The sequence below is a fragment of the Myodes glareolus genome, chromosome 12 (assembly GCF_982192425.1).
Source record: "Myodes glareolus chromosome 12, mMyoGla1.1, whole genome shotgun sequence".
Lineage (NCBI taxonomy): Eukaryota > Metazoa > Chordata > Mammalia > Rodentia > Cricetidae > Myodes > Myodes glareolus.
The window spans coordinates 7,811,522-7,834,487 of record NC_142037.1 but is presented as its reverse complement, the minus strand read 5'-3'; the positions used below and the strand labels follow the sequence as shown (position 1 = coordinate 7,834,487).

Below are 22,966 nucleotides of genomic sequence, written 5' to 3'. Positions count from 1 at the left end.
TTACTTTTCTGCTCATCATCCATTTTTGTGATATAATATAAACTTAATTGACGGGAAAGAATCCAGGAAAATAACAATTTTTGCAAACTAGGCTTTTTGGTGGATTTATACAGCTCAGTATTTATACAAATCAAGATTCCAAGTACATGTTCTTCAGCTTGGCTTTAATCAAAACGAAAACTGCTGGGCCTTTTCAGTGTGATCCACACACATGTTCTCCACATCTTAGCCTCAAAAACACAATTTATAAAATCCGGGTTAGCATATGAAAGAAACAGACAAGAAAATTCCTTCACTTTGCACACTATCTGCCAAAGGATATAGAACTCACCTTGGACTTGAGGCAACACAAACTTGAGAAGAAGACAATGGAGGCACAATAAGTAGGACACACTTACATAATGTTTTGTTTTATATGTATTAAGAAGAAATGCCTACGGTAAGCATAAGGAAATCTGGACAAGTCTGAATCTCCAAGACTGTAAAGATTCTCCCATGTTTGATTCCTTGCCAATTTTCCTAAGTGCCGATGGCAGAGATTTGTGGCTTCACATTTTACTTTTATCTCCTGTTAGAGGATTTTTGCCATGGCTACAATAAAATACCAGTACTGAAGATACATAAAGAATATCCTCCAGCCAACAGAAATGCATACTGAAGACAACTGGCAAACGAAATGCCAGGGGTTTCCAAGAAGAGGAGACCCAAACAGTCAATAACTGAGAGAGAATTTCATCAAATTTGCTAAAAAGGCCACGGGAGCTAAAGCAGGATGTGATTCCGCTAGCCATTGAAGCACCAGGCTTCATTTCCTCATGCTAAGGCACATAGAGGGGCAAGAAGGTTGTTCTCTCACCCCTGCCAAGGGGAATGAGTTGCTGGCTCAAGTGACTTGGAGTGGTCGATGGCATCCATGCGGATAATACCTGAGTTGTCCTATGACCTCCACATGTGCACATCTGTCCACTTGCTCACATGTGTGGAGATGCACGTGCACACACACAAACAAAACTACAAAATTCATAAGCTAGAGAAAACTTCACATACATCTCTACAAATCGAAACATGAGATGATTTTTATTGGTGCATTTTTTTCTAAGAGAAAAATTTGAAACAACTTAAATAACTGTCAATGAGGAAAGAGTCAGTGAAATAGCATATGCCTTTATGAAAGACTAATACTTAGCATTCAAGAACAATAGCCTGATTTAAATATATTAACTCATATAAGACAAAAATTTCTGTGGAGTAAAAACACAAGTGGCCAAATGATAAACATTGCATGGTTTTTCCTGCATATGTGCCCATTTGATTTTCTATATGGACAAAAATCTAAAAATCATAGCAATCCAGACAGAACTCATGAAAGTCCTTGCCTCTGCCAAGGGGCACAGTAATTAGACTGGAGCTAATAAAGTATGTGTGGTTATTTCTATTGATCAAAGAATAGATTTGATGTAGATACATTAAAATATTAGGAATGACAGATTTTAAATGGTGGCTATGTGTTTTCTTATTGTCTAAACCTCTCCACACTTTTGAAATCTTTAAAAACTAAACATGAAAACTAGCAATACAAAGACGTCCATGTCTACTCCCCCTTCTGTCAATATCAGCCCCAAGCAACCTTCTAGTTCTTGTGTAATGTAGATTAATGTCATCTCTGGGTGTGTTTGTAACCAAAAAAAAATCTCATTTGTATTTCTCATAAAATTACTGAGTATGAGCCACAGAAAAGACAAAAAAAATTCTGGTAATGACAAAAATGTTTTCCAGATTTCAAGACTTGAGGTGTTTGTCCCAGCCTTGCATGAGATGTGCTAAAGATCTCAATGCACAGGGAGGCCTCTTGATTTCTCACCCATTCAAAATGGAGAGCCCCTAACATTTTCAAAAATCACATCAGTAATGGTTAGCAGGAGCTAACACATTTGCAGAGGGCAATTTCCATCATGCAAGAGGTGCCAGGTCCAAAGGAAACTCCATTTCCTCAAATTAGGGCAGTTAAACAAAAGTCAGCATTCCTCGTGTTCCCCTCCACGAAAAAGGACCCATTTCCCTGGTCACTGACAGGAAGGACAAACCTCCCTTAACCATACCACAGAGCGGTCATGTCATCAGTGTATCCTGATGAGGAAGGAGGCTAGAACTTGGAGAATTTTATGAGAAAAGACTCAGTGAAAGCGCAGCACACTCTAGGAGAGACTTGTAGGGTGAGACTGTCTATCAGTGACCGTAGAAAATGACGGTGTGACATGTAAGGCCCTTCCCAATGCGCATGTACAGTGACAGCTGCAGCTCAGGGCGGACATTCATGAGCGTCACGGTGTACACAGGGAATGTGAGGCAGAGTACCGGAGCAGAGGTTTTGCAGCTTCAGAACAAGGAGGGGCAGCTACAAAGTTGTTTAATGGCCATAAATCTCTGACTATTTTCACAAAATACCGTAGAAGACCGCAGCTCCACAGCTCATCCCCCATCACTCAGCTTGAGTGCAGTTCTTTGGCGTGCTCACTCACCCCTAAATCATAAGCCACAGAAAGGGATCCCGGGGCTGGGAAATTTGTCAGCTTCTTTCAAGTAGAAGTAATCTTCACTTCTGATCACAATTCATTCCCCGAAACCACGGCAGAAAGCTGACTCCTCTAAAAACATTTAGTTTTCTTCTCAAAAGAAAAAGCACTGATCATTTAGTTATCAAATATTTAGTAATCAGCTACTGGAGGTCAGACCTGTGCTGAGGACGTCAAGAAAAACAAGACGAGGAATGCCGTTTATATTCCTGGCATATCAAAAAATTACACCATGATTAATACAGGGCATGGAGAGGAACCAACTCCTACCAGGACTCTCATAAAGACTCTAGCTGACATCTGCACATGGATAACTGTAACCGTGTCTGTACATGCTTCTTATCCATCCTACAGGTAAGGTTTCAAAAGTACCTACACTGACTTTCTGAAGGGAACTATAGGCTCTTAGTCCTTGTGCTCAACTTACTCCCAGGAAAACAAGAGAAAGTCAAGGCATGATGTCTGACTAAATACAACACTTCACAGTCAAAGATAAGACTGTGGTTTAACAGTTCTCAACCTATGGGTCATGGCCCCTTTGGGGATCACATATCAGATATCCTGAATATCAGACATTTACATCATGATTCATAATGGTAGAAAATTGACAGTTCTGAAGTAGAAACAATGATTTTACGGTTGGGGCTATCACAACACGAGGAACTGTACAAAGGACTACAGTGTTAGGAAGGTTGAGAAGCACGGCTGTGTATCATCCCCGCACTTCATCATACACAGGTGGGAACAGGAAGAGAAAGATCAAAGGAATAAATCACAGCAGTGAATAACCATCCTGAAGTTTCCCGCCCTGTTTACAAGGGTACCATTGTGCCTTCTAGCATGAAGCAAGACATTCAATGTCAGTGATGAAGAGATGGGATCGGAACCATTGACTGTTTTGAGATCAGGAACAGTTATGTCATACCAAAGACAGAAGTCAAGAGAAGGAATGGAAAAACAATTAAGTAGGGATGAGATTTAATCCATGACTGCAAAACCAAGAGGGAGGGAAGAGTCTGGCAGAAACTGGGCACCTAGCTGAGAGAGTGAGGAGAGCCTTCAGGCCGCAGTGGGCAGAAAGGAGGTAGAAGGGGATTGTGGCAAAGGCCTCTCTGGGAATGGAAGCCCTTTGAAGCTAACAGCCCGAAGCATTCCATTTGATTTTCTCTGATCTACAGGGGCCCTAGTTCTGCCAGTAACCCTAGAGGGCATCTGACTGGGAACAGCAGTTCACAAATATTTATGGGGAAGGAGGGAGTGAAGAAAAGAAAGAAATGATGGTGGCTCTGGGTTTTTGTGAGCTGCTTCTTAATCAACTCATAGAATGAGAATCATAAAGAACTTTTCTATCTGCAGGGCAGTAGCTTCCAAAACATGCTTAGCAGCTGCTTATTCAAATGAATTTAAAAGTGAAAAAAATCTAAATATTAGGTAACAACAATAACAACAACAACAACAAAACCCTACAAATTTCCTTACAAGAACAACAAAGAATCTCTAAGTACAAAGGAGACGGAAGAGCACACTACGTGTAGATGCCAGCAGACAAGCTCCTGAGCTCCTCAGATGCCATCCAAGGGTTTCTGAAGAGAGGGCCACTGTTCATGTGCTGAGAATTTACCCTGGAGGCTGGTCTGACTGGGCGGGAGACTGAGGTCTCTGCTAGCCCAGTCTCCCCAGTGATAGAGCTTCAAGTGTGTGACATGGTGCTCAGGTTTGTTTAAATGTGTACTCTAGGGGACCAAACTGCCACCCCCACACTTGTAGCCAAGCTTTGACAGAAGTACTTGAAGAGTCAGAGAAGAAGACGACTACGGAGAGAGAGGGGACGAAGTGTAACACCGGAACTGGTATTTATTCGGCATATACTAAGTTTTCCAACTCTTTGGCTTCCTGATGAGCATATTGTGTGCTGTTATTAACCTCCTAAGAAAACTTTGAAAACTGAACAAATAAAATAGGGAACCCATCCAAAACTATATGGCTCTCAAGTAAAACCTAGGGAGAGAGAGCAAGTTTGGTCTGACCCCAAACTAAGCTGTTCCCTGCACCAACACCCTCTCTTCAAGGGAAACCTCGGAGAGTATGAGCCCCAACTACTGGCTAATAGGCTACTACCTCTACCACTGTCTGATAGGCTACCACCTCTACCACTGTCTGATAGGCTACCACCTCTACCACTGTCTGATAGGCTACCACCTCTACCACTGTCTGATAGGCTACCACCTCTACCACTGTCTGATAGGCTACCACCTCTACCACTGTCTGATAGGCTACCACCTCTACCACTGTCTGATAGGCTACCACCTCTACCACTGTCTGATAGGCTACCACCTCTACCACTGTCTGCTTGGCTTTTCACTACAGTCTCTCGTGCAGAACTCTGGAGCTCACAGTTTTGGAAGCCAAGTACTAAATTAACGTATAGCGCCTATGAAGGCAACTCTTCAAAGTTTTGAGGAAGGATTATCAATAAAGAGTAATTCATTAATGGGACTGGCAATTTCAATAAAAGGAGAGCATCCTATTTAGAACCAATCATACCCTATCCAAAGAAGCATGATGGAGCAGTGGTCAGCGTAGCACGAGGGCCAGCTTGTTGGGGTATCTGTTCCCGACCGGTACCCCACAACCGGCAAGTCCCATAGAAAATGAATCACACAAAGATCTCTCTAAGTTATAAAGCTGATTGGCCCTTAGCTTTGGCTACTTATTAGTTCTTATGACTTATCTTAACCCATTATTCTGATCTATGTTAGCCATATGGCTTGGTACCTTTTTCAGTTGCAGCTCACATGATGCTGCTTCGGTGATCTGGGCAGGAGTGGCAGAGGAAGCTTCCTGCTTCCCAGAATATTCCCAATCTCTTTGCTCCACCTCTACTTCCTGTCTGGCTTTCCTGCCTATACTGCCTGCCTGGCCAATCAGCGTTTTATTAAAATATGATTGACAGAATACAGACAATTCTCCCGCACCAGGTCAGTACTGCAGCTCCTTCACTCTCGCTGCAGATCTCATCAGTGTAATACAGACACACTGGAACACAGACAGAACGGAACCATCAGGTGGTGCGCATATCCTATCTCTGGAGCAGTACTGCCGAGCCGGGCATTTTATAGACATTCTGCCATCTCTCCATAGCCTGGGATGCAGTGCATCTGTTGGAACCATTTTAGAGATAAGATGACTGAGATGAAAGAGGGGACAGATTGTTTATCAAATAGCACCCAGTTGGCATGTGAAGAGTTTGGAAGCTGCTCATCTTGATTTCCAGGGCTCGATGGCAGCACTGTAGAGTGAACCTGACATCTTGATTTCCAGGGCTCGAGGCAGCACTGTACAGTGAACCTGACATCTTGGTTTCCAGGGCTCAATGGCAGCACTGTACAGTGAACCTGACATTCAAGGGTACCTGTAAAAACATCCCTCCTGAATTTACTTAGCATGTATAGGAAATCAAGTAATATATTTGTAGTGAGCTACAGCTCAATCCCTGCAAAAGGCAGCAGGTTTTATACGGAGATATATAAATAAAACTGCCATCTTATCTAGAAAGAAAATGATTAACAATGTTGGGAAGGCATACGAGTACTTCCGATCTGTCTGGCCTTTGAGGAGAATATGAAGAGATTTGTTTGAATCAGTCTTTACCAACGCACAAAAGGCAATGGGAAGTTTCCACAAATGCTTTGGGGTCACTGTGAAAAATTAAGTTTAAATAAACTTAAATTTGCATTTAACTACAGTTGAATATATTATCTTAACAGCCAAAGTAACATGTAAAATTCATGATTCCTAATTCTATCTCAAAATTTTACTACTATTTATGTGTTTGAATTGATCTGGGTCTGCTGTAGCTATCCGCCAGTGTCTCTCTTCCAAGTTCTCTAGTGATGTCACTTTGGTGTCTCAGTGTGGTATGGCAGCATCATCTGAAGGAAGAAATCGCAAACGGTGCAGACTAGGGTTTGATGCCCTGGCTGCTGCTCTCCTGAATTAAAGAAGGCAATGGAGAAAATATTAATGATACAGATTAAACACAATAGGGTGCTGTATCTATATCCATTAGTTATGAATAATACAAGAAAATTTAAAGAAATAGCCATCTGATATCCAAAAGCCATTTCCAACGTGGTAAAGCAGCAGCTGGCGTTGATGAATGGGTAAAGTTGTGATATGTTCATTAAGATAAAGCACTAAACACCAGCCTGTGCCCCTGTCAGAGGCCCGCTTGTTATCAATTACAACCACAGATACAGGCAGCAGATACCAAAGTGCAGCCCAAACCATACAGAGTAGCTGAAAGTCTCAAGTAGCTGTACCTAATTACAGTAGAATATTATATATCTAACTTCTACCAATGGTTTTATATATATATATATATATGTTAAGCTAAATTAAGATATTATAAATGTATGTACATGTATGAGATATTTATACATTTTACACAAAGGCCTGGGTGCAAAGCATTTACTCCTATCCCATTATATTCATACAACTTTTATCCATAGAAAGAATGTTTGGAGTTATAGAGGCACGAGGCTGCTTTATGGCTCAGGAATGGAAATAACAACAACAGCAATAATAATACAGCTAATGAAGCTTTAAGGATTCTACCCTTGACTGCTCCAAAACTTGTGTACTATCTTCTACATTTTCTCTGATCAATGTGGCCATTTGGCTGTGTGATTTTAGGTTTTTTACTTAAAGTGTTTAAGTCATAGTTTTATTGTCTGTAAAAGAGAATGATAACAGAGTTATAAGCAGGAGCGGGAGGAAGAAGGGGGAGGAGACCAAGACATAATAAATATTTGTGGGTACTCTGTGCCGGGAACTGTGTTCAGCATTCTCCGAGTATTAATTCATCCAGTCTCCAGCAGTACCCCACAGTTACAACTCCCAGTGTGGTTTTAGAGATGGGGAAGCTGAAAATGAGCCAAATTAGGAAGTTTAACCAAGACCTCACTGAGGTTCTTGAGCTATCATAAATGCCAGAGCTGAGGCACAAACCCAGGCACTTTGCCCCCAGTAGCCACTGCCTGGACTAGTAAAATGGAAGGGTCAGTGTCAAAGAAGGGCACTGATCTTCACTGCCACTTGTGAAACCTGTTTTCATTCTGGTTCTCTAACTCTGTGCCCCTACAACTAGACTCAAAGCTTTCTAAGAGACGGATCCACACAGCTTCTCTCCTCCAGCACGGCAGTCACTCCATGAGTGCGCCTTACCTCACACTTAATGCCCAGAACTGTACAACTGGGGTCCTTCTGAGAATAAAGCCAGGGAGACCCGCTAACCTGGTAGCCAAACCTGTACTGCGTAACTGCCATGGTTTAGCCATCTCCAGCCAGTCACCAGCAACGGCGTTTCCCATCTGGCTTCACAGGGCTGTCGTAGAAATAATATTATGTCATGGTAGTCCTCCAGGCTTGATTTATTTTGGCTTAAAAGAAGGAACTTGCTTCATGTGTCTCTCTTCCTCTCACAGAGGTTTTTATTTTTTTTTTTCTCCTTCTTCTTGAGGGCTGAGGGTCAAGTTCTGTCCTTGGAGCCAAAGCAGCTTTCCAAAATGAGGTGAAGTCAACTCTGTCAGGCCGGGCCAGAACTGCCGTCAGAGCCTTTCCCAAATACATCAGACCTCTGCTGGTAAAAATAAATTGATACCAATGCACAAAATTTATTAGGAGATGACAGCCCGGTTCATAATGGAAATATGGGGAAAACATCATCCTTCAAGGCTGACAGTTTATCCATCACGCCTCAGATTCCTGAGATAGAAGCAGACACTGTCATATGCAATCCACTGAGGACACATCTTCTTGGGTTTCCTTACGACAAAAAAAAAAAAAAAAGAAAGAAAGAAAGAAAACTGAAAGAATCCAGAAGAAGGGAAGGGAAGGACGGGTGCTGCCCCGAATGTACTTGGCCATATATCTTCAGCATTGCAGAAGGGCCTTGAGGCCAAGGCAGTGAATGATGGCGGAAGTCGAGCAGCTGGAACTCTCAAAGGCTCTGCATTTCTCTCAGGAGTGATGAACGGGGTCAGAGGTCACAGAGGGTAACAGACCTCTGTGAGTGACATCAATGCCCTGTTATGCATAAGCCAAGCCAACAGGTGGCAGGACAATCCTGGGTACTGGCCATAGCTGGCTCTGTTTGACATTTGGGGACCGGGTCCTCTTGCCCTACATATTCTGCTCAGCTTTTTATATCTATTGATAAACTTGAGATCACTTAGAAGAGCCATTTTAATGGCAGATCAATGCAAGAATATTTCTGGGGATCACAAGGAGCCCGATTCTCAGCAAGCTTAATGAGGCAACCTGCTGAACCTTGTACGAAATAATTTTGTGCTGCATTAGAAGCTCTCCTGGAAAATATAACTGCGATAGTAAATTAGTATAAAATGAACATTGTATTGGCGGAGAAAATGTTTGATTGTCAATTTTCTGAAATTTAAACATCTATATTTCAGATGTCATTTTTAGAGCTTTAATTAAAGTTATTACAACTAGGAAACTTTTGACCAATTTATTTTTAAATAAATAAAATTGATTAATGTGTTTATTTATTTGTATATGTGTGTGTCTTCATGAGTCTATGTGCACCATGTCTGAGTAGGAACCTATGAAGGCCAGAAGAGGGCATCAAATCCCCTGGAGTTGGAATGAGGAACCATGTGGATTCTGGGAACTGAACTCAGTGCCTCTACAGGGGAGTAAGTGCTCTTAACATCTGGGCCCTCTCTTGAGCCTTAGGAGGTTTTTAAAATGAGATACATTTAAACCTGCAAATGCAGATTTCTCACAATAAACGAAAGCTATTAAGATGAAACAGAAACCTAAACAAGATCAGGACAGCCTAAAGAGCCTTTCAATTTTTTTTTTTAAAAAAAAGATGTACTTTTTTTCTATTTGTGTGTGTACGTATGTCTGTGTGTCTGTGTGTCTGTGTGTGTGTGTGTCTGTGTGTCTGTGTGTGTGTGTGTGTGTGTGTGTGTGTGTGTGTGTGTGTGACTGTATGCCATGTATGTCCCAGGAACAGCTTTGAATCTCAAAGCTGGAATGTGGGTGGCTGGAAGCTTCAGAGAGAGCTGCTGGGAATGAAGGAGGAGGCTCCTCAGGAGCAGCCAGGGCTCTGCTCCCCTACGCCATCTTTCCAGCCCCCCCCCCCCGGGATTTTTAATCCAACCTGAATATTGAGTGAAGATCTTAAAGATTCCATTTAAATGTTAAGGAATAAGAACTTGGTGTAATAGCTCTTTCCTGCAAACCCACCTTTGGTAAATTGATGAAAGGGACTTGTAAAAAGTTCAAGGCCAGTCCTAACTATACAGTGAGATCTATATCAAAAGCCTTATTACCGAGGAAAGTGGGGAGTCAGCTTAGTGAATAAAGGTGCTGGCTGTCAAACCTGACAACCTGACTTCAATATCCACAGGGACCCACATGGCAGAAGTTGTCTTCTGACCTCCACATATATACCACAGAACATGTACAGGCACAGACATGAGCAGCCACACATACCCAGCCACATACATAAATAAATGCAACTCTTTCAAACTTATAATACAGATCCTTACCCATCAACGCTTGCTGTGGCACTACTCACGGTAGCTAGGTTAGGGAAACAGCCCAGCTGCCCAACAGCAAAGGAACAGAGAAAGAAAACATGGAGTATACACACAGTGGGACTTTGAAAGCCGCCAAACAGAAGGAAGTTAGATCCTCAGGGGGCAAATGGGTGCAACTGAAGTGGTCAGCCTCAGGAAAACAGATACTATCCCTCGTGTGTGGATCACAGAGCTTCTACAGGTGCAGCCATACATGTACAGATGATGTGGAAGTAGAGGGAAGTGAATCTGACTGGGAATAAACAGGGCCAAGGGGGAGGAAAGCCATGAAAGAGGCTCTCACAAGGTTCTGTGGAGTGCTCCGAGCACCCTGGCCACTCCGGGGGACACTCTGCGTGACTCAGATCTGGGTGCAATCGAAAATAGCCAGGCCAAAATATTTTTTTTTAAAAAAAAATATTGGCTAAGGTACAAGGGATATTTGCTTGATGTCAGTGTCTGAATGGTTAAAGTACAAAGACTATCAAGACAAACAGAACAGCCCAAATCAATTGTCATGTTTGCTGTGTTCTATGACTCTAGAAAGTATGTGTATGATGTGTGTATCCCTGAGTTAATCAAATACTGTGGTTCGTGGCACTCCTCAAAACACATGCTCAAGACAGCAGGAGACTCATGCTACACCACGCCCGAGTCCTTGTTTATAGGTATCAGTCAGTACTGAAAACAAACAAGTGGATTTACAACCTGAACCCCCAGATCCTTCAAAGATTCTGCCTCTAAATAAGGCAAATGAACTTCTAATTGTTCGCATTTGCTTCCACCAATCTTCTCAAGTCGCTGCTTTAAGAAAGGCCTAAATTCTGTTGACTCCTCATGTCCAAACCAAACAGAGCTGCCTTTCCCCTTGGCTTCCTCTGTGAGCACATGCCAGCATGACTGCACATTCGCCCAGAGTTTATTTCAGTGTTAGTGGGAAACAAGCCATTTTTCAGTTTAATGAATAGCATCAGTGTCTGCCTTTTAACCAAAAATGTGACCTTAAATTTGATGGATCTCACCAGAAGGCACATTTTCAAATTATTTTTCTATTGGAGGTTTATGAATATCACTCCTCAAATTATTGTGACAGCTGTGGGGTAGGGGCTGCATGGAAGACCAAGCAGCTCAGAGGCAGAACTCAGAGCTCATGGAGTGGGGCGGGCACTTCTGAAATAAGGCGCAGGAAAGACGGCAAGAACCATGCCAGAGGAGGAAAACAAAGCACAACTCTCTTGAGCCCGGAGCACCGGGGGACAAGTCCTGCACGGCAGCTGAAATTTTGGCTTCTCTGCTACCACCATTTTTGTTTCCAGATCATTCTAAATTGGGGCAGAGAAGGCTGAGCACTTACAGATTCTCCAGAAGGACATCTGATATATTTTCCTGATTAAAGATGACAGAGTATAATTGATGGTGCCGGTGCCTTGCCAGTTCCAACTTCTCTTTCTTTCTTTTTTTGAGAATACTGTTTAATGTGCAGACATTATTTTTGGACTACTGAACGCCAGAAAATAATGAGCTGGCATTCAGCTTTGGTGAATAAGACTCTGAATTTTCATCTAAAAGCAGTTTTGAGTTATGGCTGCAGATAAGGTGTAACTGTGCACGGGAATTTTACCCATGTTTCTCCCATGAATCATGAATGAGGGAAAAAATTACAGTCTAAATTGCACTTAAAAGGAATAAAGTCTTTTCATGTCATACATGATTTATCAAAATGATCTCATTTTAAGGGGACTGTGGTGTATCTTGATTAATCGCATTAGGACGCGTGATGAATGGCCTCTTTAATGGTAACACGGGATTTATTGGCAGCATCCTGACTAGAACCAGAAGGGTAAGAAGTAAAATATACAATAGATAGCTAATGCAGATAGGGCATCAGTGCTGCCCTGACTTGTTTTAAAATTATACCCGGAGCCTCGTTGTCAGGACATTGTGAAACCTGGCAGAGGAGGGAAAGCATGCCTTGCCCAGAAACTGGGGTAGCACAGTGAAGCCAGTCTCTAACTTGTTGCATGATATCTACAAGTCCCATAACCAAGGTTCTGTCTGTGTAAATGGGTTAAACTTTGCACATTCCCAACAAACAGGGAGACACTGTCTTTGGGGACCAGTGTTCTTTGCACTATTTCAATATCCTCTTTACGTTTTACTTTAATATCCTAAATGCCCTAAGAAAAAGAAAAGAAAAAGAAAGAAAAAAAGGCAGTTCCTACTAATTTCCTCCAAGGCCGACAGATCAGAGGCTTGCCTCGAAGTGTTCCTTTAGTGCCCGGGAGACCCCCTCATAATCCTGCTGCTTGTCTGCAATTAATCCTCTGAGCTGCGACATTATTACTCCCACCACCCACAGACAGAGGAAGCTCTGACCCACTGGACTCTAGCTCCTGAGGAGGGAGGCTTCAAAGGTGCCAATCACACCGGCCTCCCAAAGGTGCCTGCTGTCAGCCTCAGAGGTCCCATCCTCCCCACTGATCAAACATTCTTCCTCAGGAGATTAATTCAGAGTCCCCGCCCACTTCCTCCCAGATCCTCTTCTGCTTTTCAGTTTACCCAATGATCCATCCTGGCCTCCAAAAGAGAAGCCATGGATAATAGAAGTTCTTTCAAAACAAAAGCTGGGCAGAGGCAAACTTAAATCCCAGCTGTTATCAACTTTAAAAAAAAAAACACATTTAAACACCTTAAGGCAGGGAGGATTAGGCCTGGCCTGAAAGGCCATTCTTTGATCAAAGACCCCGAGACTTTACACAAACATAATCACAAGGCAATGGAGGGCGCTCTGAAGGTGGGATTGATTTGTTTGACTGCCAGTTGGGGACAGTATTGAAGCCCCCCACACACTGTGCTCTTCAGTCCCGTGTGCATCACCAGACCCAGTGACTTAGAAATTATAGGTTTTTCCTTCCTATGTCTCAATTGAAGCAATGGCTTGCCGGTTCAGACACATCTGTGGGGAGATGGTGTGGGAAAAGGGGAACATAGGAAGACATGCTTGTCTGGCTGTTTCTGATACACCTCAGAGAAGGTGGAGAAAGAAGAAAATCACCCTTGCCCCTGGGGTGAAGCAAAGGTACCATCTCCAGTGACTTAGGAGTGAGTCCTTTCCATATATGGAAGAAGTCTTGGGAGGAGACAAGCAGGGCCTCTACAGGCCAGACAGCTGCCCATTCCTTCCTATCTGTCAGGACCAGAGGGCTGAAATAATTAACATGAAGGAAGAAAGATTTCCTGCAAACCGGCATTCATATCCAGAAGCATGTCTTTAAAGTAAGGGAGTGAATGCACAGGGCTTTGTTTGTAAGGTGGTGGTGGGGTGAGTATAGCTTTTTCGGATTGTAGAAATAGAAGTTACACACACCTAAGAACTGTTGATGACTATGATGCCATGGGAACCATTTACCGTATATCCAGAGTGAGTTAGAGAGGCTCCTTGGCCAACAATACTGGGGGAAAGATTACTGTTTGAACCATGTTGAGTGAAATCCAATTCAACGTGCATCGAGAAAATAAGTTTCCACCAAAATTTGGGAATACATGGTCTGTCTGAGTTGCATGCCCATCAATGAGAGACAAAGTTCTGCTCCAGTGAGAGCCAATCACATAACTGCACCTAGCTGGAAGTCGTTACTGCCCTGCCCCAGGATACAGGTGATTAGGGGAGGATGAGACAGAGGTTCCCTAGAGGCACATCTAACCATTAAGAATCTAGAGTAATCAACTCCACAGGCCAGAAGAACGAATTCCCCTTCGATAGCAGACAGTCTTTTACATAAGGCTTACATCCCTCCCTGCATCCCAGACAATGAAAGCATCTTATTGTCATGTGTGGACCACAGGGAATCCGTTGTGCAATAGGCCAGTCTTCAGTCTTCCATATCCAGAAAATGCTTCCCCACGGCTCTTGCACAATTTTATACTTCCCAGGCTCTCAGTCACAAACAGCTTTAGCATATAATTCTTCTTTAATAAGCTTGGGGAGCTCACAGAAGATTTAAAATTGAAATAGTCATTTAAAGGGGACAGCAAGAGGGAAGGGAGGTAGAGGAGCTGCTTAGCTCATGGAACAACACGAGAAAGAGGCCAAATAGGCTAAGAACTGAATCTACTCCTACACACACACACACACACACACACACACACACACACACACACACACACTTCAGTTCAGCTTATTTTATGTAAGTCGGGAATTATATGCGAAGTTTAATCACTAATTGGCAAGCATTGGGTACCTCCCACCATCCATCCCTGGAACGATACAGCATTGTCATTCTGTCCACACAGGGAACAGATAACACAGCAGGAAAATACATGACAGTGTAATGGAATAGTTCAGAAAACTCTCTTGGGAAAAAAAATTCCCTTACATAAACTTCTAATGTCCAGGGAAATGATTTCTACAGTATTTTCTTCTTAGAGGCATGTCTCTGTCATTCTGCCACCCAGACACACCCTCTTCTACCTCTCCAGCCTCTCCCACAGAGATACTTCCACTGATAGAACCCAAAACCCACGGCCGTGAACTGAAGTCCTAGCGGACGAGGACCATAGGACCAGAAGAATTTAGAGATTCCCAGATGATCTTGGCATGTGTGAGAGAGGAGCTGAAGCTGGGATGACAGTAGATGCTGGGCCACTTTAAAAACATGGCCTGGATATCCCACTAAAGACTCAAAGGAAACAGACAAGCTTTTCTGTTTAGGAACTCAGCACCGTCTACAGTGGCAGTCCAGCGTGGACCATACCCAAATGTTTGATTAGGCTACTAAACTCCTCCTATGCTAGAGCTATCCACATGGCCTGTCCATCCACATGACGACAGCTAAACTCTGATGCAGCAGCACGCAATGTGGACATTCATGTCTGGAACTTTCAAAGGACCACAGAATACAAGGGTGTATGTACAAGTGTTGCTTGCAGGGGAAAGACAGAGATGCAGGGATCTGACTTCAAGCACAGCCACACTTTCTAAGGGTAAAATTAATCCCTAACTTGTGAACTTCTCTAGATAAGGATTCCACTCTTTTAGATAAAGACTCTATAACATCAAACATTAACTTTTACACCAATGCCTTTTTAGTACACGATCTTGTTCTTCCAGTGGACCAGAATCAAGAAAATGATAGAAAATAGTTCCATAGAAGAAGAGTTGGCTGAAAACAGCCTTCAAAATATGCTTTTCTAGTGTTTTTCTCTAAATGATCTGATAGTTGGTCATAAACACACAGAGAAAAAGTGGAGAGAGGCGGTCTTGATCTCTTCCATACCATCAGTAGCTGTTGACTCCCGGACTTCCACTTATCTGAACATATATGTGTGAAGCTGCTTCCTTGAGATAGACCAGATCTAAGAAGCGGAATCCAGCTTGGGAAAGGACCAAGTCTCAGCATGATTAGTCGGCTGAGCAGCAACCATTCTTCCTGTAGCCAAAGAAAATGTAACGGGCTTTCAAAACCATATTTCCTAAAGAAACACCACCATGTACCTCTCAAGTCTTCAGATCTGTAACACACCCTGGTCTGGTGGGACAGCAGGAGGCTGAGAGGCTCTGCTTGTGTGCAGTCCCATTCTAGGATGTGTGTGGTGCTGAAGGGAGACCCGATGCCAAGCACGGATGAAAGAAAAGGATGCAGAAGGAAGGAAGGAAGGAAGGAAGGAAGGAAGGAAGGAAGGAAGGAAGGAAGGAAAACGAGAAGAGGAGCTGTGAGGTTTGGAAATGATTTTTTTCCAGTCATTTTTCAATTCATAAAAACTATTCTTAAATACTTTTCCTGACCTGATCCTACGGTCTCGACTGCATTTTGCCCCAGCTGCAAGACAGAGAGGGCCGCAGGCGCTTTCCCTTTCATCCACTCTCAGGATGCCTGGGTTTGCGAAGGCAGACAAAGGCCACAGAAACCCAAGTCAGCGAGCTCTTGGGTGTAGCCTGCAGCTGCACCGTCTGTTGTCCAGAGAGGCTAACGGCGCAGTGGCAGAAAGCAGAAGGGTGTAGAGCCTGTGTGGTGGTAGCGAACCAAGAGGAAAAGGATACTGAAACCATTATGTCGGGACTATGGGTCCTGGCTTGGTCCTCAGGAAACTAATTCCTCTGTATTTTCTACACAGTCCTCTCTTCCACACTTGCCGTCCTTCACCAAGAACGGCTGCCGCTCCGCTAACGGAGTGACTTTGTGCCGAGAGAACTTGGTCTGGGGCTTAAGTTCAGCTGGCAGAGAACTTGCCTGGCATGCATGAGGCCTGGCGTTCAACCTCCAGCACTAGAAGAACCTGATATGGTGATACATGCCCATCCTTCCAGCACCTGAGGGGTGGTTACAGGGGGTCAGAAATTCAAAATCATCATGGCTACATGACAAGTTTGAGAGCAGCCTAGGACACAAGAAATTCTGCCCCCAAACCAAATAAACAGACAAATAATCAAGAGGAGTGAATTCTTGGCCTACCCCTTAAACGTCCTGGCTGAAGCGATAATCCTTAGAATGTTCCTTTAAAACAGAAATCTGACAACATTGCTTTTCTGCTTCAAGCAGGATGTAATGCTTGGCCTGAGTTTCAAGCTTTGATCGAGGCCTCAGGCCACAGCCTCTCCTTCAGGCCTGTCTCTTGCCTTGTTCCCCTTCCTTGGCAAGCCAGAACCTGTCTGGTGGCCTTCCTGGACCTCAGGTGCTCAGTCTTCCGACTCAAGAGATCTTCACAGTACAATCTTTCTCCCTGACTCTTTCTCTCCAGCTTGCTGACTTAGTGATGGTCCTCCATTAAACAGCAAATTCTTCACACCTTGAGTCCCCCAGTTTTGAAAAATGGACTCATAGTAATTTCTCAATAAGTCCTTGTCAAATGGTAAAATAAATTTATTTACTGCTAAACAGACACCATTATTCAGTCTCCAAGGAGTCAGAGTGCACAGCATTGGTATCAGGCCTCCCAGTTACTGTCCTCCACACTGTTTTCCGAAGGAAACACCCCCTTTAGGACCCCAGACGCTCACAGAACAGCACACACAGGTGCTACACCCACAGTTCCTCACGTGCAGGCTTTTCTCAAGTAGAGCCCTGCTGATTCTTGCTGGACGCAAGGGCTTAAGTTACAGCACACGCTTTGCCACAAGGAGTCATCCAGAGGTTGTTTAGAACAAAAGGAAACGTCCTCCTGGGGTTCAGGCTGATCCACAAGTGGCTCTTGGAAGAGCTTGTGGCTTCCAAGATGCATTAAGAGGTATCAGGCTGGACTTGGGGTTCCTACAGTAGGAAACTGAGCCCCCCATGGGAAGCGAGGCAGTATAAAATCTGTTTAATTGGGCCTGCCTTTTGCTACATTCTTCTCTTGCTCCTACAACCTGTGATTTTTGATGAATGCATCATAAAAAGTTTAATTTAAATGAAGACTAAAGGAGTGCGGGAAATCATCCTTTAGTCATTGCCCTGATCCTTCAAAGACAGGAGAAGAGGTCGTAGGACTGTCATTATGGATGAAACCTGGTTGCGATGCAGCCCGAGTGTCGCTCGGCTCAGTCAGCAGAAGGGGGAGCTGTAGTGTAACCTATTTGGGATGTAAATCTAGAGCTGGCGGTGCAGCAGATTAGAGTCTGTGTGACAGCTGCTGCCAGGCCAGTCTTCAGCAATTCTAAATGTCCGGTCCCTGTAAGAGCAGGTCATTAACAGAACTCAGAATGGTGTCTCTAAATGTGAACATTAAGAAACCCAGATCAGAAAAGGAAGGAAAAGGTGGAACTCCACCCCAATGGGAATCAACCCCTTGTGAAGGGAAGATGTATTTCTACAGAAGCACTGGAGTCTAATACAATGACAGTATTAGCTTCTAGTGACAACAACATAACAGAGATGAGCCGCTTACAAAAGTGATAGAAGGGATGTCTTGACATGGAAGAAATGAGGGATGGAAAAGGGAAAATGGGGAGACAGAGAAAGGGAAACAGGAGGAATGAGGAAGAAGGAAAGGAAGGAAGCAGGACAGAGGGCAGGAAAAAGAAATAGGGGGAGCGAGAGGATGGAGGGAAGGAATAGGGTTCAGGCCTACTGTGCATGCCTGGGTACAACAAGGAAGATCCCACAAACACACAGTGCACACAGCTGGATGGACACGACTCCTCTCCTGGATTGAACCTACACAGCAAGAGGACAAAAGACGCACAACAGAGCAGCCCCTGACTTCCCAGACTCGAGCCAGCGGGTGCCCACGTTTTAGTTTTTGACCAAGTCAGGTGTCCATGCTGCCAAAGGAGTTTTCCTTTTTCCCTGACTCCAGCCAACTCCTGTTTCCTTCAACTGGAACGCTGGAACTCTCCAAGACTCATCACAACTACAATTTAATTACTTCTCTGAGAGAGAGAGAGAGAGAGAGAGAGAGAGAGAGAGAGAGAGAGAGAGAGAGGAGTGTAAACAAGACTTCTTTTTATCTCGCGATACATCTGGACAAGTAGACAATGTGCTAAAACAAAATAAATCTGCCCTGACAGACACATCAAAGGGGCTCACAGCTACTTACAGCACAGGAATGCAGTTGCTAAGCATCGGCCAACGACTTATCAGTCCTTGGAAGAAATGCTTTTTTCTCCCTTTGAGGGGGGGTGATCAGGAAAGTTATAGAGTGGGAACCAGCCTGCAAAAGGAGACTGAGGATTTTCAGGGATTTTGAAGCTTAAAATGAATTATGTGGAGAAAAGGAGTTTGGTGGTGGGTTTCCTTTTGACATACTACCTGTATTTTTTATAAAGATAGCCCATGGAAAAACCTTCTAGAAAAAGCTCTTTAGGACTTTAAGAGGAAGAAGATAGGGAAAAACACCTGTATATAAAGTTTTATGGATGTCTCCAGATAACTCAAGCCTGATGCTAGGAAGTCCGGGATTGGGGGCAATACCCCACCCACCAGGGGCAGGAGGGATAAATTCTTAGATGGTCATAACAAAAAATAAATCATCCAACATCATAAGCGACACACATTTTTTCTAGAAAGTATGAAATGGAGCATCTACTCTTGCAAATACAATAAAATTGTGAAAATGGAACTCTCTTGAGGCCCCCAAAGAAAGCAAGTATGAGGTTGGACGAGGGAAGAAACCCCGGGAGCTAACTGCTTACTGTGCAAGCATGAGGACCTGGGTTTGGATCGACAGCACAGCCCCTAGCGGCGAGCTAGCATAGCAAGCACACCTCTCTAACTCCAGAACTGGGCTGGAGAGGGAGGTAGGATGGTCCCTGGAAGTCTCTGGTCCTCCAGGCTAGCTGGATAAGTGAGCTTCAGGTTCAGTGAGAGAGCCTGTCTCAAAAGAACAACGTGGAACACTGTAGAAGACAGCTAATATTGACCTCTGGCCTCCGCATGCACTCTTGCCTGCCTGAGCATGCACACATGGACACACCCTCGCACAGGCATGCACGTATACTTGCACACACACACACATACCCAAAAAGGTGACCAAGTGTGAGCTGCCATGTGGAGTACATGCAATGCATTAAATCTAGTTGTTGACCCCAATTGCATACAGCCCTGCAACTAGAGCATGCACTTCAGAAACCAAATGGAACCCACTCTGAAATCCAGTGACACCTTCAATCCCCCCGCCCCACCCACCTCTGAAGAGACCAAAACTGGTGTAGTGTACCTCATCTCATGGTATTGGACCCATGAAGGAGATTTTGCTCTTCCAATGAACACATCCTTGGGTGGGAAACGACTATCATCCTTCCCCCGCTCCCCCGTCAGCCTGGTAACAGGATTTGTTTGTGCTGGGAAATCTGTACTGGACGTGAACTTGTATAGCTGAAAAAGACGTCCCATGGAATCCTGAGGTGCTCTTGGACAAAACCAGCCAGTTCAAACTCAGCCACCACCTCTCACCAGACACCCAACAACTGCATAGAGCTTCCATCCTGGCCAGAGAGGGCCTGAAGGTATACAGACACTGGATATGCTGGCCCTAGGGAGGCCCTGGTCATTTTTAGTAAAGAACATGCTCTTTTCTTCCTTTGGATAAAAGGAAACAAATTCTGCATGATATCCCAACATGAACAATTACTAAGCGTGCGCTATTGCACAAATAAATAACACCTACCATTATCTCCAGTGCGATCCTATTTAGTAAGCAGTGACGGAAGGCAGCAGTAACCATTTTTATTGTCCCATATAGCTCCTATTTTCTAATTAAACAAAAGGTTATTTCTACTGTTAACAGAGTCATTTGTCTAAGCTGGGTCTTACCTAACACTTTTTGCCAAGCATGACAGAATCTAAGAAATTAGGCTCTGCCGTGGTTGGGTGTTCGCTCTCTGTTATCTTTCTTTCTTTTTTCTTTTTTTAATCTTTTGCATGCTGAGTTGGTACCTAGAAAGCTCTGTGGTTCCTAATCGGAGTGAAAGACCACTGTGTAGCAAATTCATAAATAAACTTCAGTGAGTGAGTTTTTCCTGAAAACATGATGAAGCCAGCCAGCACTTGGTCGTACCCTTTAACTTGCATTCAAGGGCAATGATCTGTATTATTAAACATATAGGTCATGCCAGTTTGTGTTTCTCTATCCTTTGGGATGTTTTAGGAGCTGCTGTCACATTACTGAGATCTGTTCTGTGACTCCTAATTATTCCTAGTGGCAGCTTTGGATCTGAAGTGATTCGTTTCACATGTATGTAAAATTTTCTAAGCTGTTTCACAGAATTATTCCCTCTTGTTTATAAGGGTTGTGGATTCTGATTAGAAAACTAAACACATTTCATTGACAAGGATAATGCTGACTTAATAAAATTTGCACTGTGTCTTCTGGAATCTTCCAGAACACTTCATATCTATATTTGACATTGTACATTTTAAAATTTCAGCATGACCCTGAGGGTAGGGCAGCCTTTTTGCTGTATGGCTTAACCAGAAGATGAAGGATTTAATTTGGTCCTGAAGCATCTTTGAGGTTGCACTATGTCCAAGAAGCCAAGAAGAAGAAGCTTAATGTTCCCTGAGCACAGAACACATGAGCCATCTTGTTAAATTCCCTGAGCAAGTCCACTCAGCAGACAGGACATTCTACTTTCCTCGAGGAAACCGCAAGCCTGGATTTCAGGACAGAACGCCATTGTGATTCTGTTTCTAAGTCCTCCTGAATTAAGTACCATACTCTTGCAACAGGACAAAGAGGAAACCTGAGACTTACACTCTAGTGGGAAAGAGCAAGACAACCAATAACTACAGGACATGGAGGAAGGAGTCAACATCAGCCATCTGAGCCATACAAACAAAATAAGCCAGGGGCTGAATGATCAAAGAGATGGGTCTGCTCTTAGAGAAGCAAACAAAACCAGAAGCCTCCCCTTCTTATAAGAAGTTGGGAAGGTATTAATAGCCTGATCATATACAAAAATACTAACTGTCTTCCCCCAAGAATTAACAAGGTTTATCCTTCACTACAAACAAAAGATAATCATATCTGGACTTTATAAAATACTGACACAATCTCTCCCTACTCTTCATAATAATGGTCTGAGTTTAAATTTTGTGGCATCCGTCTTGAGTGCCTACAAAAATAGATGCATTCGTCTCTGCCTCTATAGATAGAGGGACCATATATGATGATTACATGGCTCATGACCCCTCTTTACTCTTAAACATTTATAATTATTTCAACATCGAAAATATGTTCACAGGTGTACAGTTACTCCTTCCTTCCTTCACTTGTAAGGGAAACATTCATTACGTCATCTGTCCCCAGCTCTGCCATTACACATCTACTTGTCACTACACAGGAAGGGGTCGTAACAAAGGCTCTGGCCACCAACTACTGCTGATTTTCAAACTATCTTTGTTTGGAGACTGGGTGCAGCATGGGAAGAGACAGAGAGTCTGAGACATCTCATAGAGATGCCAAGCTGAGTAAAATGACCAATTGCACTCGACTCTCAATCCCACAAAGTTTGAGTCCTAGGCTCTTATTTCCATGCTTTGTGAAAACCAAACTCCTTTCCTCCACTAGTCAGAGGAGCATTTCCTGTAGTCCCAGAGAGGGGAGAGCAGAGCAAGTGACCCCAGCAAGGCCTCCAATCTCTCAGAGCAGACTTCTGGCCCTTAAGTGCGGTCAGGAAGTTACTCCATAGAACCCTAAGGCCTTTGCAGGGCTGATCCCCACCCTGGGAAGGGATGGGCCAATCAAAGGTAGGGTAATTGTCACCTGTCATTCAAAGAGAAACTGTAAGAAAAACAAAGGGAACATAATAAACCTTCCCAGGGTCTACTTTCCAGGACTTGTCTGCAGTATGGGCCTCTGAGTCTGGGTGAGACCCTTCAAATACAAACAGAAGGTATTTGGGGGCTTTGGTTACATGGAAAAGTACTTGGATCAACTAAAATGGCATTGCCTCATTTCCAAAGGAAGGAGTACATTAATAAATCTGTTCTCTGGGGCTTCTTGAAGTGCAAGCAGGTTTTAAAGTTTATAACAGCCGTACAAACTTGGGAAGCTTGGGAGACCACAATATCCCACAACATATGGACATATACACTATATTTAACACATTGTGCTGACATGAACTCAGGCCCCCTCCGTCTCTCTGTCTGTCTCTTGTTCACTCTGTCATCTTTTCTCTCTCTCTCTCTCCATCATCAGAAGCCCCAACTATGTACACAGGAAGAATATCTTCTCTGGACCCATTCTAAGGACCTAGCCTATGATAATCCAGCTGTACATTAGTTTATTTGCTCCTAAAAATGAATTAAATTTTAAATTTTCATATGTGTATATAATGCATTGAACATATTCTTTCCTCAATCCTCC

At 43.6% G+C, this 22,966-nt stretch overlaps 1 protein-coding gene across 1 annotated transcript in view; it reads right to left on the bottom strand.

Moving 5' to 3' along the window:
- Lrmda (leucine rich melanocyte differentiation associated) overlaps positions 1-22,966 on the bottom strand; it is a 1,035,900-nt gene that overhangs the window by 188,831 nt on the left and 824,103 nt on the right.